The 13,177-nt window shown below is 37.9% G+C and overlaps 1 protein-coding gene across 2 annotated transcripts in view; it reads right to left on the minus strand.

Annotated features, from left to right (window-relative positions):
- The window catches only part of NTNG1 (netrin G1), a 199,058-nt gene that overhangs the window by 136,087 nt on the left and 49,794 nt on the right, over positions 1-13,177 (minus strand). The gene's annotated exons all lie outside the window — the stretch shown is intronic.

A 13,177-nucleotide genomic window follows, 5' to 3' on the forward strand; every position in this document is an offset into this window, starting at 1 on the left:
GTCACCTGTTATTAGCTCTCACTCCGAGTCCACTCTAAGTAGAGGACCTACACTTTCCTTCATCTTTCTCTTGCTCTTAATGTATTAAAAGAACCTCTTCTTATTGCCTTTTATGTCCCTTGCTCGGTGTAACTCATTTCGTGCCTTAGCCTTTCTGCTTTTGTACTCCTACTTAGCAATTTGTCCATGCTTCCAATTTTTGTAGGATTTCATTTTGATTTTCAGGTCATTAAAGATGGAGCCTATTGGCATCTTACTATTCTTCTTATCTTCCCTTTACATCGGGATAGTTTGCAGTTCCTTAATACTGTCTCCTTGAGAAACTGCCAGCTCTCCTGAACTTCTTTTTCCCCTAGATTTTTTTCCCATGGGACTGTACCTATCAGTTCTCTGAGTTTGTTTAAAGTCTGCTTTTTTAAAGTCCATTGTCCTATTTTGTTGCTCTCTCTCCTTCCTTTCCTTAGAATCATGAAATCTATCTTTTCATGTTCACTTTCACCCAAATTGCCTTCCACCTTCAGATTTGCTGCCAATTTTTCCCCATGGGGCAGAATCAAATCTAAAATGGCTATCACCCCAATTACTTCTTCCACTTTTTGGATCAAAATATTGTTCCCAATACATTCTAAGAACCTACTGGAAATTTTGTGTTTTGCCGTATTATTTTTCCAACAGATATCTGGATAGTTAAAGTACCCCACTATTACCAGATCTTGTTTTTGGAATATTTCTATTTATTTTAGAAATGCCTCATCCACCTCCTCTTCCTGATTTGGTAGTCTATAGTAGATCCCTCCCAACACATCACCCCTATTTTTACCCCTTTTATCTTTACCCAGAGACTGTCAACTAATTTGCCTCCCACCTCCATCTGAACTTCAGAACATATGCATATATTCTTGATGTATAATGTAACACCTCACTTTTTACCCTGCCTACCCTTCCTGAACAAGTTATAGCCCTCTATACCAATATTCTAGTCATGAGACTTATCCCACCAGCTCTCTGTGATGCCAATTAAGTCACAATTTATCTTATGTACTAATACTTTCAGTTCTTCCTGTTTATTCCACATACTCCTTGCATTTGTGTATAGACATCTAAGATGTTGAGCAGATTATCCCTGTTTTTGCTCATATGAGACACATTATCGTTCGTCTGTACATTAGCATATATGATGGGGAAGCCAATCCTTCTACTGGTGCATTTATTAAACCAAACAGCAGTGGATATTGATCTCTACTGTTATGCACTTTTCTTTAAAATGTATGTCTGAATAGCTCTCTCAGCCATTCTGTGGGAATTCTGGCAAGGAGGAGATGAGGGAGGTCTTGGTGAATTCTTGAAATTCTCTGTGTATTTGATTCAGATTACTTGATAAACAATAGAGGTCTGAGGATGAGAAAAAAGCAAGGGGAATCTTTTGGGGAATGGGGAATGAATAGGAGATGAAAGTAACAGAAATGGAAGTGTTAATAACTAGATTTAGGAGACAGCAGAGGGGTTCAGAATAGTAATGTACCTCATAGCATAGTCAATGAAGAAAAAAAGTAGGAAGAGAACATAAATAGAGAGTGGAGAATGAATGAGACAGTTTGCCAGCAATCATTCTAGATAAAGGGATGGCCTTAGTGTAGATTATCCAGTTCTGTTCTATTCTATTTTGTATAGATTCTTACCAATGACTGAACAACTCAAAGTGGTGCATTTAGTAATTTGACTAATATCTGTCATATGGTTCATTCTGTTGCTTATCCTCTCCTCAGGGAAAAAAATGTATGGGGAATGGAGTGTTTTGGCTTGGTAGAGTTCTTTATTATTATTTTAATGTATGTGCTGCTATATGTTATTGTAGAAAGAGGAGACGGGTTGAATAAATGCCCCTTGTTTTCTGAGCAGAGCATGCTGAGGTTTGTGATGGTCCTTAGTTCCTGGAAGAGTTCATTCCACAATCTTGGACCAGCTCCTGAGAAAGCTGTCTTCCAAATAGACGAGATCTACTCTTATGATACAAAGTTCCATTGTGCCATAGGAGCAGAGTTGATCATGCCTGTCAGAGGTTTACACGATCATTTAGATGTCCTGGGTCCAGGTAGAATGACCAGATGTCCCGATTTTATAGGGACAGTCCTGATTTTTGGGTCTATTTTTTATATAGGTTCCCATTACCCCGACCCCATCCCGATTTTTCACACTTGTTGTCTGGTCACCCTAGGTCCAGGCCATTGAACACCTTGAAAATAAGGACAGAGATCTTGAAGTTCACTCAGTATTCTATGGGAAGCCTGTGCAGTGAGCAGAGGACAGGATTGATGTGGTCAGAGTAACCTGTATTGCTGAAGAGATACAAAGTAGAGACATATATATATATATATATATATATATATATATATATATATATATATATATATATATATATGTAGCAACTAGGATGGCATGCGATGGTTAACAGCCAAACTCTTATGAAGTGGCCAGGGCCTATATTTTACCTCTGATCTGAAGGATGATTACAGTAAAGTGAGGGCACTTTAAACATTTGTTTCCATTTGAAAGGTATAATGTGCCCACCACAACCTTTATTTGAGTAGGTGATTGTGCTGCTAGCTGGAAGAAAAGAGTCATCGCCCCTTAAAGGGCTCCCTCACAGTAGTTGGGAACAAAGGGAGAAAGTTTACCGGGATCGAGGGGAAGCAATTGGAACAGGTCAGGGCAAGGTCACTGCATTGCCCTTCCTGCTGATTGGAAGAGTGTGTATGGGGGCGGTATTTATAGCCCATGCAGCCATGAAGTAGAAGCAGTAGCATGGATTGCAGGCTTCCAGCATTAGCAGCATCTACATGTATAAGCAGCCTGCCGGCAATGCCAGAGGCTTGCTTTTTGTAACCGAGTGGTGAGACCAGAAAGGGGGAAAAGCAACCCCCCTCTCGCAGCAGGTGGAGCCTGATCGAGAAACAGGAGAGAGCGGCTCCCTCTCCCAGCACGAGACCTGAGCGAGAAGGGGAAGAAGTCATCCCCCCACAAGCATGTGGGGTTGACTGGGGGGCCCCTGTGGGCAGCACGGGGAATGAACGGGAGATGAACCCATCTGGAGACAAGAGACCATAAGACTTTCCATATGTGAGTAGCAGAGGTTGTCAGGGGACAAACACTCCCTGTGCAGCACAATGAGCATTAAAGATTGGGGAGGTAGGACAAGAATTAATTGATGTTGTGTGTGCTGTTACAACAAACGCTGTTTCAGCAGCAGTTCAGAAGTTACAGGGTGCTACAGGACAAGCAGAGCAAGACCACAGGAATGAGGGACCTCTAGGTTTCAGGAGGCAGAATATGAGACTGGCAAGAGACCGAATCGCTGCTGGTGGGGGCGAGTTGGAATGACACAAACAAACACTCGCACTAAAGACAAGCCTGTGTTAACAGACTGAAATAATATGAAGTAGAAAAAAATGTTTTTTCAAAAGATACCCATTTAACCTTTATGCCGCTGGCTTCTGTGCCGCTTTGGAACGTGGTAATGTTCCTCTGAAGTGCTAATGTCCCACTAAATATCACCATTTAAAAACTAATTTACAGTACCTGGCACAGGTGTCAGCACTGGATTTGCATTGTTTTTGGCTCACAGATCAGGTATGTGACAGTGCAGCAGCTAATACTCTGTGCAATTAGTATTTTTATAATGTAATTATTTTACACATTTAATGAAGCCTAAATATATTTATACAGAACAGTAATACAGAGTTTACCACACTCCTATTAAATTAAGATTAATTGTATGTATATTGCAAATAGATTTTGAAAGCACATATTGAAAGTGGCTACACATACAAAACACGTCTAACCTTTTTTCCTGCAATATGAACATCTGTACATAAAAATGGTTAACTGTGTGCTAAAGTGCCATTTATTGTGTAAAAGACTGTTCTAGGGGGCACAAATGCATTATATAATGGACTCACAGACATCAGTGGGAAGAGTGTTTTTGTAAGGACTGAGTGAGATCTGCAGGATTTGAGTTCCTAGGTTAGAAAACCTTTGTATTTTCAAAGATAGAAATAATAATTGTGACCATAAACCATGGATCTGTGCTCCCAAAACAATCATTTTCACTGCAAACGTCCCTTGGATGCGTCACTGGGATTTTGACCTTACTGAGGACTGTAGGATTTGACCCGACAACATTGGGATCTATTCTTCCTTACATATGCAAACATAACTCCTACAAGCACCAGCAGAATTTATATATGCACTGCTAGGGGAAGAAACCCAGTAATATCCATGCAAACTGAATTCAGCTGTAAAGAATCCTAATTTTCTTCTCTGTATATTCTAATTTTCTCCCTCTGTATTGTGTGTTCAACTTTTTGCTACCTATGAAAATTTTTCTCTCTTAAAATGAAAGAAATCTGGAGATGCAGAATACACTGCAGCTTGAAAGTACATCTCTTTTGCTGGCAGTTACATTATGTTATTTTACATAAATGTAATTCTGGGTTTTACATTTTGCTCAGTGAAATATCTGTGAATTATCATGACAAAAATTATGATGTGTCACAATCATCATACCAACCTAAACTGCACTAAATGTTTATCTTGAACCCCCCTTTGCATGCAATGAAACCAAACAATACCAACATTGATAAAACCTCCAGCCTTTTCGAAGACACATACTTTGTTTAAATATTCACCCTCAGGAAGCAGACATTGCAATTTATTTTTCACTTTTTACTTCCACCAATTCATAAAATCCTATTTGCTTGCTTAAATGTGTGGCTACAAGTATTCATACATCTACTCTGCATAATCCGTGGGATATTGGATATAAATTACAGAAAGACAATGAACAGAAAGGCATGCAATCCTCCACGGTATTCATTAATGGCTGCTTGTGACAAGCCAGTGTCAGCCTTAATTTACTAATTTTTCTTGGGATGGTTCCTGCTTTCTCAGTGGGAGGTTTTTAAGACTGCTGGGGAGGACTCATGAGTGGTGGCAACAGTGAGATGACTTATTTGTCAAATCTGATGCAAAACTGACAGAGAGACTTAAAAAATCTTAGAAGTGGCCCTCTAATCTTACTTTAATTATTTATATTAAAAGAAAAGTGTCACCTCAAAATAAATGACCCAATCTAATACCCTCAGCAGACTGTACTCAATAGAGGACATTCAGTTCATAAGAGCACTACTGAATTAATAATGAACGAATATTTTACTAAACTGCACAAAGACATTCCTGAATACTCAAGATAAAAAATAAACAGTTCCCCAAATCATAAAGTTCCTTTGGGATTACTGAAAGTGGATTACTCACAAACATATACTGGGTCAAATTGGGCCACCCTTCCTCACACTGAATAGTACCTTATTACACACATAGTCCTATTGATTTCAAGAGGACTCCTGCTTGTGTAGTATGGGTGAATAAGAGTGGCAACGTTGGGTCATTATAAATCACTGGAAACCCTTTCCAGTCCATTTATTTTAGAGAGAATATTAAAACATTCACTTATATAACTTTTAATCTGTAGCTCTCAAAATGTTTTACAAGGAGGTAAATATCATTGCCCTAGATGTAGGGATAGGGAAACTGAGGCATGGAATGGTGATGTAGTTTGCACAGAGATAATCAGTGGCTGAGCCATGAATGGAATCCAGATCTCCAGACTCCGATTCCAAGGGCTGTTTCTTTTAGGAGCAAAAACTGGTATTTATTCTTTGTTGTTAATTCTATTGCTGATTCCACAGGGAAAAGAAACTGCAGAGCCAGCCAAGAAATGAAAGATGCTAAAAAGACCAAAGAAGTTCTTTTCTTGTTGGGGATCTCTCAGCTGTGCTGCTGGAGCTGTCTGCATCTGTAGGCACTATTCATTCTATTCTGGTGTATTATTGATTCTGTGTCTGTGGATTAAATGTAAAATCATATTTCTACAGCAGCCATTATTTTATCTCAGATTCTTAATGTTAGTATTGTTCTTGACAATTTCTGACCTGCTCCTATGCTACCAATGTGTCATTTTTAATAAACTTTAGAGCCAGTGGATTAAGCACTGAATGTAAGCCCCACCATTAGAATTGCTGATGTTATGCAGAAACACAGTTTTTTAATATAAAAAACTCTGTCGTCTTATTGCCACAGAATTCAGCACTTGTTTCTGTTGTATTAGATCATTTTTGTTGCAAAATTTCCATACTCAGAGGATTCTTGTGTGTATATGAACCATTTAAAGGGAGAAGAAAAGGTAACATAAATAAAAGTGACAACTGTAAATGAAATCCAATTTCCTTTTCACTTCTCTTAAAAGGTGAGGTAGATTATTTTGCCTTCACTTGTGTTTGTCTTGAGGATAAAATAAATATTGTTTTAATGAATCACAATGAACACCTATAAAATCTGGGATTTCCATAATTTTTTTTGTAAAAATTGTATCCCATCACACAGACAAATGATCTCTTATTAGCATGCACAAAGAATAGTTTGCCATCTCTATATGTTTGGATTATAGAATACACAGTTTTCAAAAGGAACAAAGGCACTCATCAAATCCACATTAGATTACTGCGGAAATGTGACTAATTTTAGTGAAAGAAAAGCAATTCAATATCCTTGGATGACCAAACTTTGTGGCACCCAGGAACACACTAGTAACTTTCCAAGAGCCTTTGAGGCGCATATAATTACGTGTACATTCACATAGAAATGTAATAAAAATAATAATTGCACACCCTTGAAAAATTACTATAATATTATATAGTAAGGACCTAAAACAAAACAGCTTGCACTAGTGATATGGTTGTATTTTGGAATATTGGTATAAATTTTATATTCCTGGGGTTTTTTTTGTTTATATTATCAATATCAAGCCTATGAATAATTGACTAACATTTAAAACACATGCAATCGTGAAAATTCCCATGGGCCTGATGGTGCTCAGCTGCTACCTGGGAAACAGAATGAGAAAGAACCTCCCTTCTTATGCTTCCATTCAGAAACCAGGCATATTTGCAGTCCAGGTGTTTCTAAGTCCCTACTTGTACTCTAGGGCACTAGCCACTCTGGAGGGATAAGGTAGGAGTAGCAGGAGGAGGTGTGAATGTGACCAGAAAAACAGGGCACTACATGCGGTCAGTTCCATGCTGTCTCCAATGATGGTTATGCCCCTTAGTCACCATCTCATAGGCCATGTCTACATTACTGGTTAAATAGGCACCACTGTGATCGATGCAGCAGTGTCAATTTGGCAGGTCTGGTGAAGACACACTACGTCGATGGCAGAGGGTTCTCCCGTCAACATCTGTACTCCACCTCCCCAACAGGCGGAAGCTATGTCGATGGGACAATGTCCCCTTCTGGCTGGATAAGGCAGCTTTCTGATACCAGAATGGTACAAAAATTGCTGTAACACACTGGAAGTTCTAGGTCAATGTCTTTCTACCACTACTCAGTAATTTAAACCAATATACTGTTATATAACATTTATCTCTGTTAAGTGTTTTAGTTTGAGTATGAAAGGCGCTACACCAAATACATTTGTATTGCACTGTATTTATTAGATTGAAAGTTGGCTGTCTGGAAAAGGGGTTGTTTTATTTATAAGGGTGCAAAAATAAAAGCAGTAGGGAAAGATAAGCAAGCCTGTCTTCGGACCCATAAATTAGGCCTATACTATACTGTAAACCAAAACCTTGTGTGTCTTTCTTGGAAGATATGCCGCATTAAAGGTTTATCAGTTTTCTTTATACAGAGATACTTGTATTTAACCTCTAAGAACTAATACATTGCAACCCTAATAAAGCTGTTTTAAAGGTAAGAAGATGTGTAAATTTACTTTATGTTTATAACAATGCAGAATCTTTACATAGCATACAAAATAATCCTATTGAATGTGGCCATCTGTGATCTGTTAAGGCAGCAAACTTCAAAAGATTTATGGTCTTAATTGCTGCTCATTTTTGATAGGGCATCTACTATATGTGCCTCACAGAAATCAATGTAAAAATATAACGTTAAATCTAGTTGATGGCTGAAATCAGCACAAAACCCCAAGTCATCTCAAACAGATTTAAAATTCCTTCTGTGAATTTTATTCCATGTCATCTGAAAATATGATATTTCAATAAATAATAATAAGTAATAAATACTTATTCTATGGGAACATTGTGAACTGTAAAGGCTTGATAAACCATTAAAAATTTACAACAAAAGATAAAAAGTCTTTAATTATCTGCAACTGCTATAACTGATATCAACTTATTAAGGTGATTTTAAATAACACAGCGATGTAACTTTACAATCAAAGCTGAAAAAAAACTTGTCTGTTATAGAAACTATTTAAAAAAAATCTGTTATTTCAGTCTTACCTCCTCAAAAAAACTTTTGTGTCTCCATCAACATATATCTATTCTTATTTATATTTATCTATATACTGTAGAGATATAGATGTTGAGGTTAACATTGTAACTAGCTTTCTATCATTAAACCAATTCTTCCACTCTCAACTTTCTACATGAACTTTCTCATGCAGGTTCTCTAGAGACCACACCCCTCTCACCTCAGATATTGAGATTAATCAGTCAGGGTATTTTGGAGACAAACATTTGAAAGCCAGGAAATTCAGAATAAAGGTTCTGCAAAGAAGCTTCATCTCTGCTCTTGTATTAATTCCCATCTTCTCCCTATCCACTAGAAATCCCAGCAAGACTGCTACCATTTAACAATATGATAAATATTTGAATATCTATCATATTGTTAAATGGTAGCATGCTAGAAAATACTTTTATTATGGCTTTATGTTCTTGTTATTTTATCCCGAAGTCCATATTGAGATTTAATTAATTGCTTACTCAAGCAAAAATCCATTGATATCAATGGTCTCACAGGACTACTCACAGGAAGTTTGGGATTACCATAATCTTTAGCTGGGGAAATATGCTAAACACCTTCTTCCCCACACTCCCTTCCACAGTACACTCAGCCCCAAGTTATTCCACCCCTTTTTTTCTTTAGTTTACAAAAGAAACAAAAAATAAAATTATTTTCAGACTATTTAATCTCTGTTATTGTGATTTTTTTAGTTCATTAAAAATTATCTAGGAAAAGCCCTAGAAATTGAAGCCTAGGTCAAACTGTAGGTCAAATATTAAGTGGATTATCATACTGAATGTTCACCTGTATTATCCTGCCAATGCCTGTGTTATCCTGTCAACTCAGGCAGACAGAGTTTCACTGTCTATACAGAAAGCAGTCTTCCTGTCTCATATACTACCATGATGACATCACTCTCATGTGCCTCTCTTTGAAGAGTCCATGAGCATGCACTTTCCCAGGCCCTGCAAAAGGGTGTTTAGCAGTGACCCAGCAACAGAGTTGGAAGTGAAATTAAAATTCAAGAGGCAGAAGCAACAAGAAAGCATATGCACAGAGAGGAGTAGGAGGGAGTCTGAGCCTGTACACATTTGGTATGGTTTCTCTACTACTGGACAGTCAGATACCTTATTCTAAGGTCTTACCCAACTTCTACTGAAGTCAGTGGGAGGCTTTCCATTGACTTAAATGGGAGTTGAATTGGGCCCCAGTGCTGCAAGGTGCATACATAATGGTAGGATTCTTGGTAGGTGGGAAATCTTTTGGATAACGGAGGCAACTAGTGCTAGGAGGGAGAATACAGTGCTTGTGTTAAGTAGGAGTGGGGAGGAGACCAGAGATATTGATATTTCTACTGAATATCAATCCTTTAGTGGTACATAACCCTAAAGGTTAAAAGAATGATATACTGATAAAAGGTGATGTGTCCCTTAATTCATTGTAAATGAAGACATCTATGCCACTGCCTTTTATTGATTAGAATGTACTTGACTTTACATAAAATTAAGTAGTCATTATTCTATTTGCATTTTTTTAAAATCCACAAATGATGGATGAAATTTAAAATAATTCAGCAAAATGTGTTTAATTAAAATATGAACAGACAAAATGTTCTGCAAATATAACTAGTATTCTGTCAGTCTGCTGGATGCAAATGTTAGTAAAATAGATGGCTCAGATTCATCATTAGCATATTTTGGATATGAAACTTTTTGACCTTGTGAAATAGTGAAAAATAATCATCCAACATAAAAAAAGTGTCCTTGTAAAAAATTTATAATAAGCTAATAATAGCTTCAAATGCTTCCTTATATCTGTTTGGGAGCTTAGCACTTTTTAAAATAGTAGTGTGGACCCAGTACAGGAGAAAATGTAAAAGGGGGAGAGGAATGCGCACTGTTTTTTTAAAACTGTAGCAGAAGGCCAGACAAGGAAGGGGGCTGGGGAAGATTACAGACAGCAGCTCTGCAATGAAGCAGCAAGGCCGAATAGCTTTAGAGATAATACTGTTTTCCTTATACTGATAAAGTTCCTTGTTAAGTTTTAAATGAAAGTGACACTTTACCATTGTCACGTGACAGAATATAGTAGAAATTATATGTAGAAATGGGTATGAACCAAAACACCAGATATTACCGTCTCCAAACTGTGGGGAAGTTCAGATCTGAATCCAAATCTGGACTGAAAGTTTACAGCTGGCTCCTGTCTCTATAATAGCTGAATGAAACCTCTGGATCTGAACATCCCCAAGTGTTGAGGAAATCTGGATTGTTTTTCCTGCATTCATTTTTAGTTAAATACTATTGGATACATTGGTGTAAATCTGACAATTTTTTTACTTCAATGAACGAGTTCCGTAGAGCTGGTAAAATAGTTAAAAATTCCCAGGAATGTTCATAATTGAAGATTTTGGGAGGGAGCGTTTCCTTGGAAAATAAGATTTCCAATGAAAAAATTAGTCAAAAATTCAGAAAATTTCAACAATCTCTACTTCACACTGACCCAGGTGCAAACAAGAACACAATTTGGTATACAGTTTACACTGTCCGTTTGCACTCAGAACTTCTACTGATACCAGTGAACTATCAACATTATTACTAACATCATTTGGATTTCTGTTTGTGGAAAGACTATAGAATAGGTTCCTAAAAGTGTAAAACTTCACGGACAGTGGATCAGAACTCAAAAGGAGACATTTTCAATGACAATAAATAGGAGGTTCCTGTTGAAAAATGCTGCAGCAACTCTCGTGTCTCCAAAAAACTATCGCTCAAATTGTGAATCCCATGTTCACAATGGTGAGCATTTACTCACAGGAATAGCCTCGTTGAAATCAATGGAGCTACTCCTGTGAGCAACCAGTGTGAACAGGTGGTGACACTATTCACAAATCCAGTACGCGCTCAGTTGTCTGAGCTTAGTATTCACATTTGCTCATTGCATTGCTGGTTTTAGCCAGCACAGACTGTGCTCATGGATTTACAGTTGCACTCCTTGTGCCCTTTTTTGAAGGTTTAGCCTGAAAGAAAGTTATTGGGAAAGAGCAGAATGAGGTTCTGAAACAGAATAGTGATAATTGTAACCTTTGGCTAAGACTAAAATAGAGAGGTGATAATGGTATGAAGCTGAAAAGGGAAGATGTGAAGAATTGAGGGTCTGAGAAAAGGGCAAAAAAGGACAGAAGTTTTTCAAAAAAGGGAAAATGACAATGGCAATTCTTCTTGTCTTTGTTTTTTTCCTTCATCCTATAAACTTACAAGCCAATGCTCTCAATATTATAGTTTTATCTACTGCTAAGCTATTGTTATCCCTTTTGACCTGAACCAAGTATTCTATGTTCTGTCTGATGTTTCCATGAGGAGGAGAAATTGATGATGGAGTCAGGTATTTCTTTGTTGCAATCTGGTTTACTTACAAAGAACGTGTGCAAAGTCTGTTCCCCAGAACACAGCATTAAACAAACAACAGCAGGCAGTTTCTTTGCTCACAGTTCAAAGCCTCTTTCCAGCTAGTACTCTGCTCAAAAAGCTCTCTCTTCACTTATCTCAAGGTCACATTTCCACTAGCTGTCTGACTGGCTTTTTCTCTCTGCTTGTTGTCTGGCTGTTTCTGCTCTCAGACACAAACATGTCCATCAAACAATATCCAAAAAACCTCTTCCTTCTGCATAGCTCAGTTTCTGACCTGTTTAGCATGTGACTTGTCTTTTGGATGGTGGTTCCTAATGTTTTAGCTATCTTACTCCAAAAAGAAGTTTAACTATTTGTTACATTTCATCCTGAATGAGGGGCAGCTGTTAGGCCCACCAGCTTCAGTGAGGTTTTACCCAACCTCCACCATAACACTATGATGCAAAAGTGCTGCCAGTCAAGTCCAGAAAAAAACACCAGCCTTCCCACTTCTACTTCAAACAAGAAATTTCTAGTTTTAAAAAAAAAGGATTAAGAAAATAAAGGGCTCACAACCTAAAAAAAACACCTTAGAGTGGTTGGATGAACTAGGATGGGAAAAGAAGACTTCACGAGAGAATTACCATTAAGTTATTTCCCCCATTTCCCCTTCACCGATATTTTCTCTTTTCCTCATCCTGTAAGACATTATGCTAAGTGGATGTAGCACGCACTAAAGAAGAGGATTTCTCACACAGTTGCCAGGAGCACAGCCCTTATCCAAAGGCTCTTTCTTCCACTCATCCCCCCACCCTCAAAAGACTAGATACGCCTTTATATAGTGTGTATGTCTGAAGCATCTATGGGAAAGGATCCTAAGGGACCCTGAGCACACATTATTTTCTGAAGTCTTGCATTGTAGATTAAGATCCCCACAGTAAGCCCAAAACTAATAGCATGGAGAAAGAAGAGCGAGAGATACAGTAAACATGGTTAAGAAGATTTATGTGTTTCCACTGAAACAAGAACCAGTGGCCTGGCAGTTACAGTCACTGACACAATGTTTTTCCAGTCTGAGACAACTCCAGCGTACAGCAGGGGTGTTCTTAAGGAGTCTGACAAACCGGCAAAACTGAGCTCCTGTTATATAAAATTTTCAGCATAGAAAAAGGCATCAACAGTTAATCCCAATTCATTCAGATGGACAAGTGTCAGTGAGGAAACACTAGGCATCTACAACTTCCAGAACAGCGGGGCTGTCACTCCATGACATTGATTTGCAGTATGAAGGGATTTAATATCTATGGTCAAAACAAGTCAATGTTATCTATCTATTTTAGACAGCTATAGCATGCCCATCACCACAGCATCTGGACATCTCCATTCTGGTGACATCTGTCAAATAAGGCTGCTATATTTAATTTATG

Source organism: Lepidochelys kempii, chromosome 8, assembly GCF_965140285.1.
Source record: "Lepidochelys kempii isolate rLepKem1 chromosome 8, rLepKem1.hap1, whole genome shotgun sequence".
NCBI lineage: Eukaryota > Metazoa > Chordata > Testudines > Cheloniidae > Lepidochelys > Lepidochelys kempii.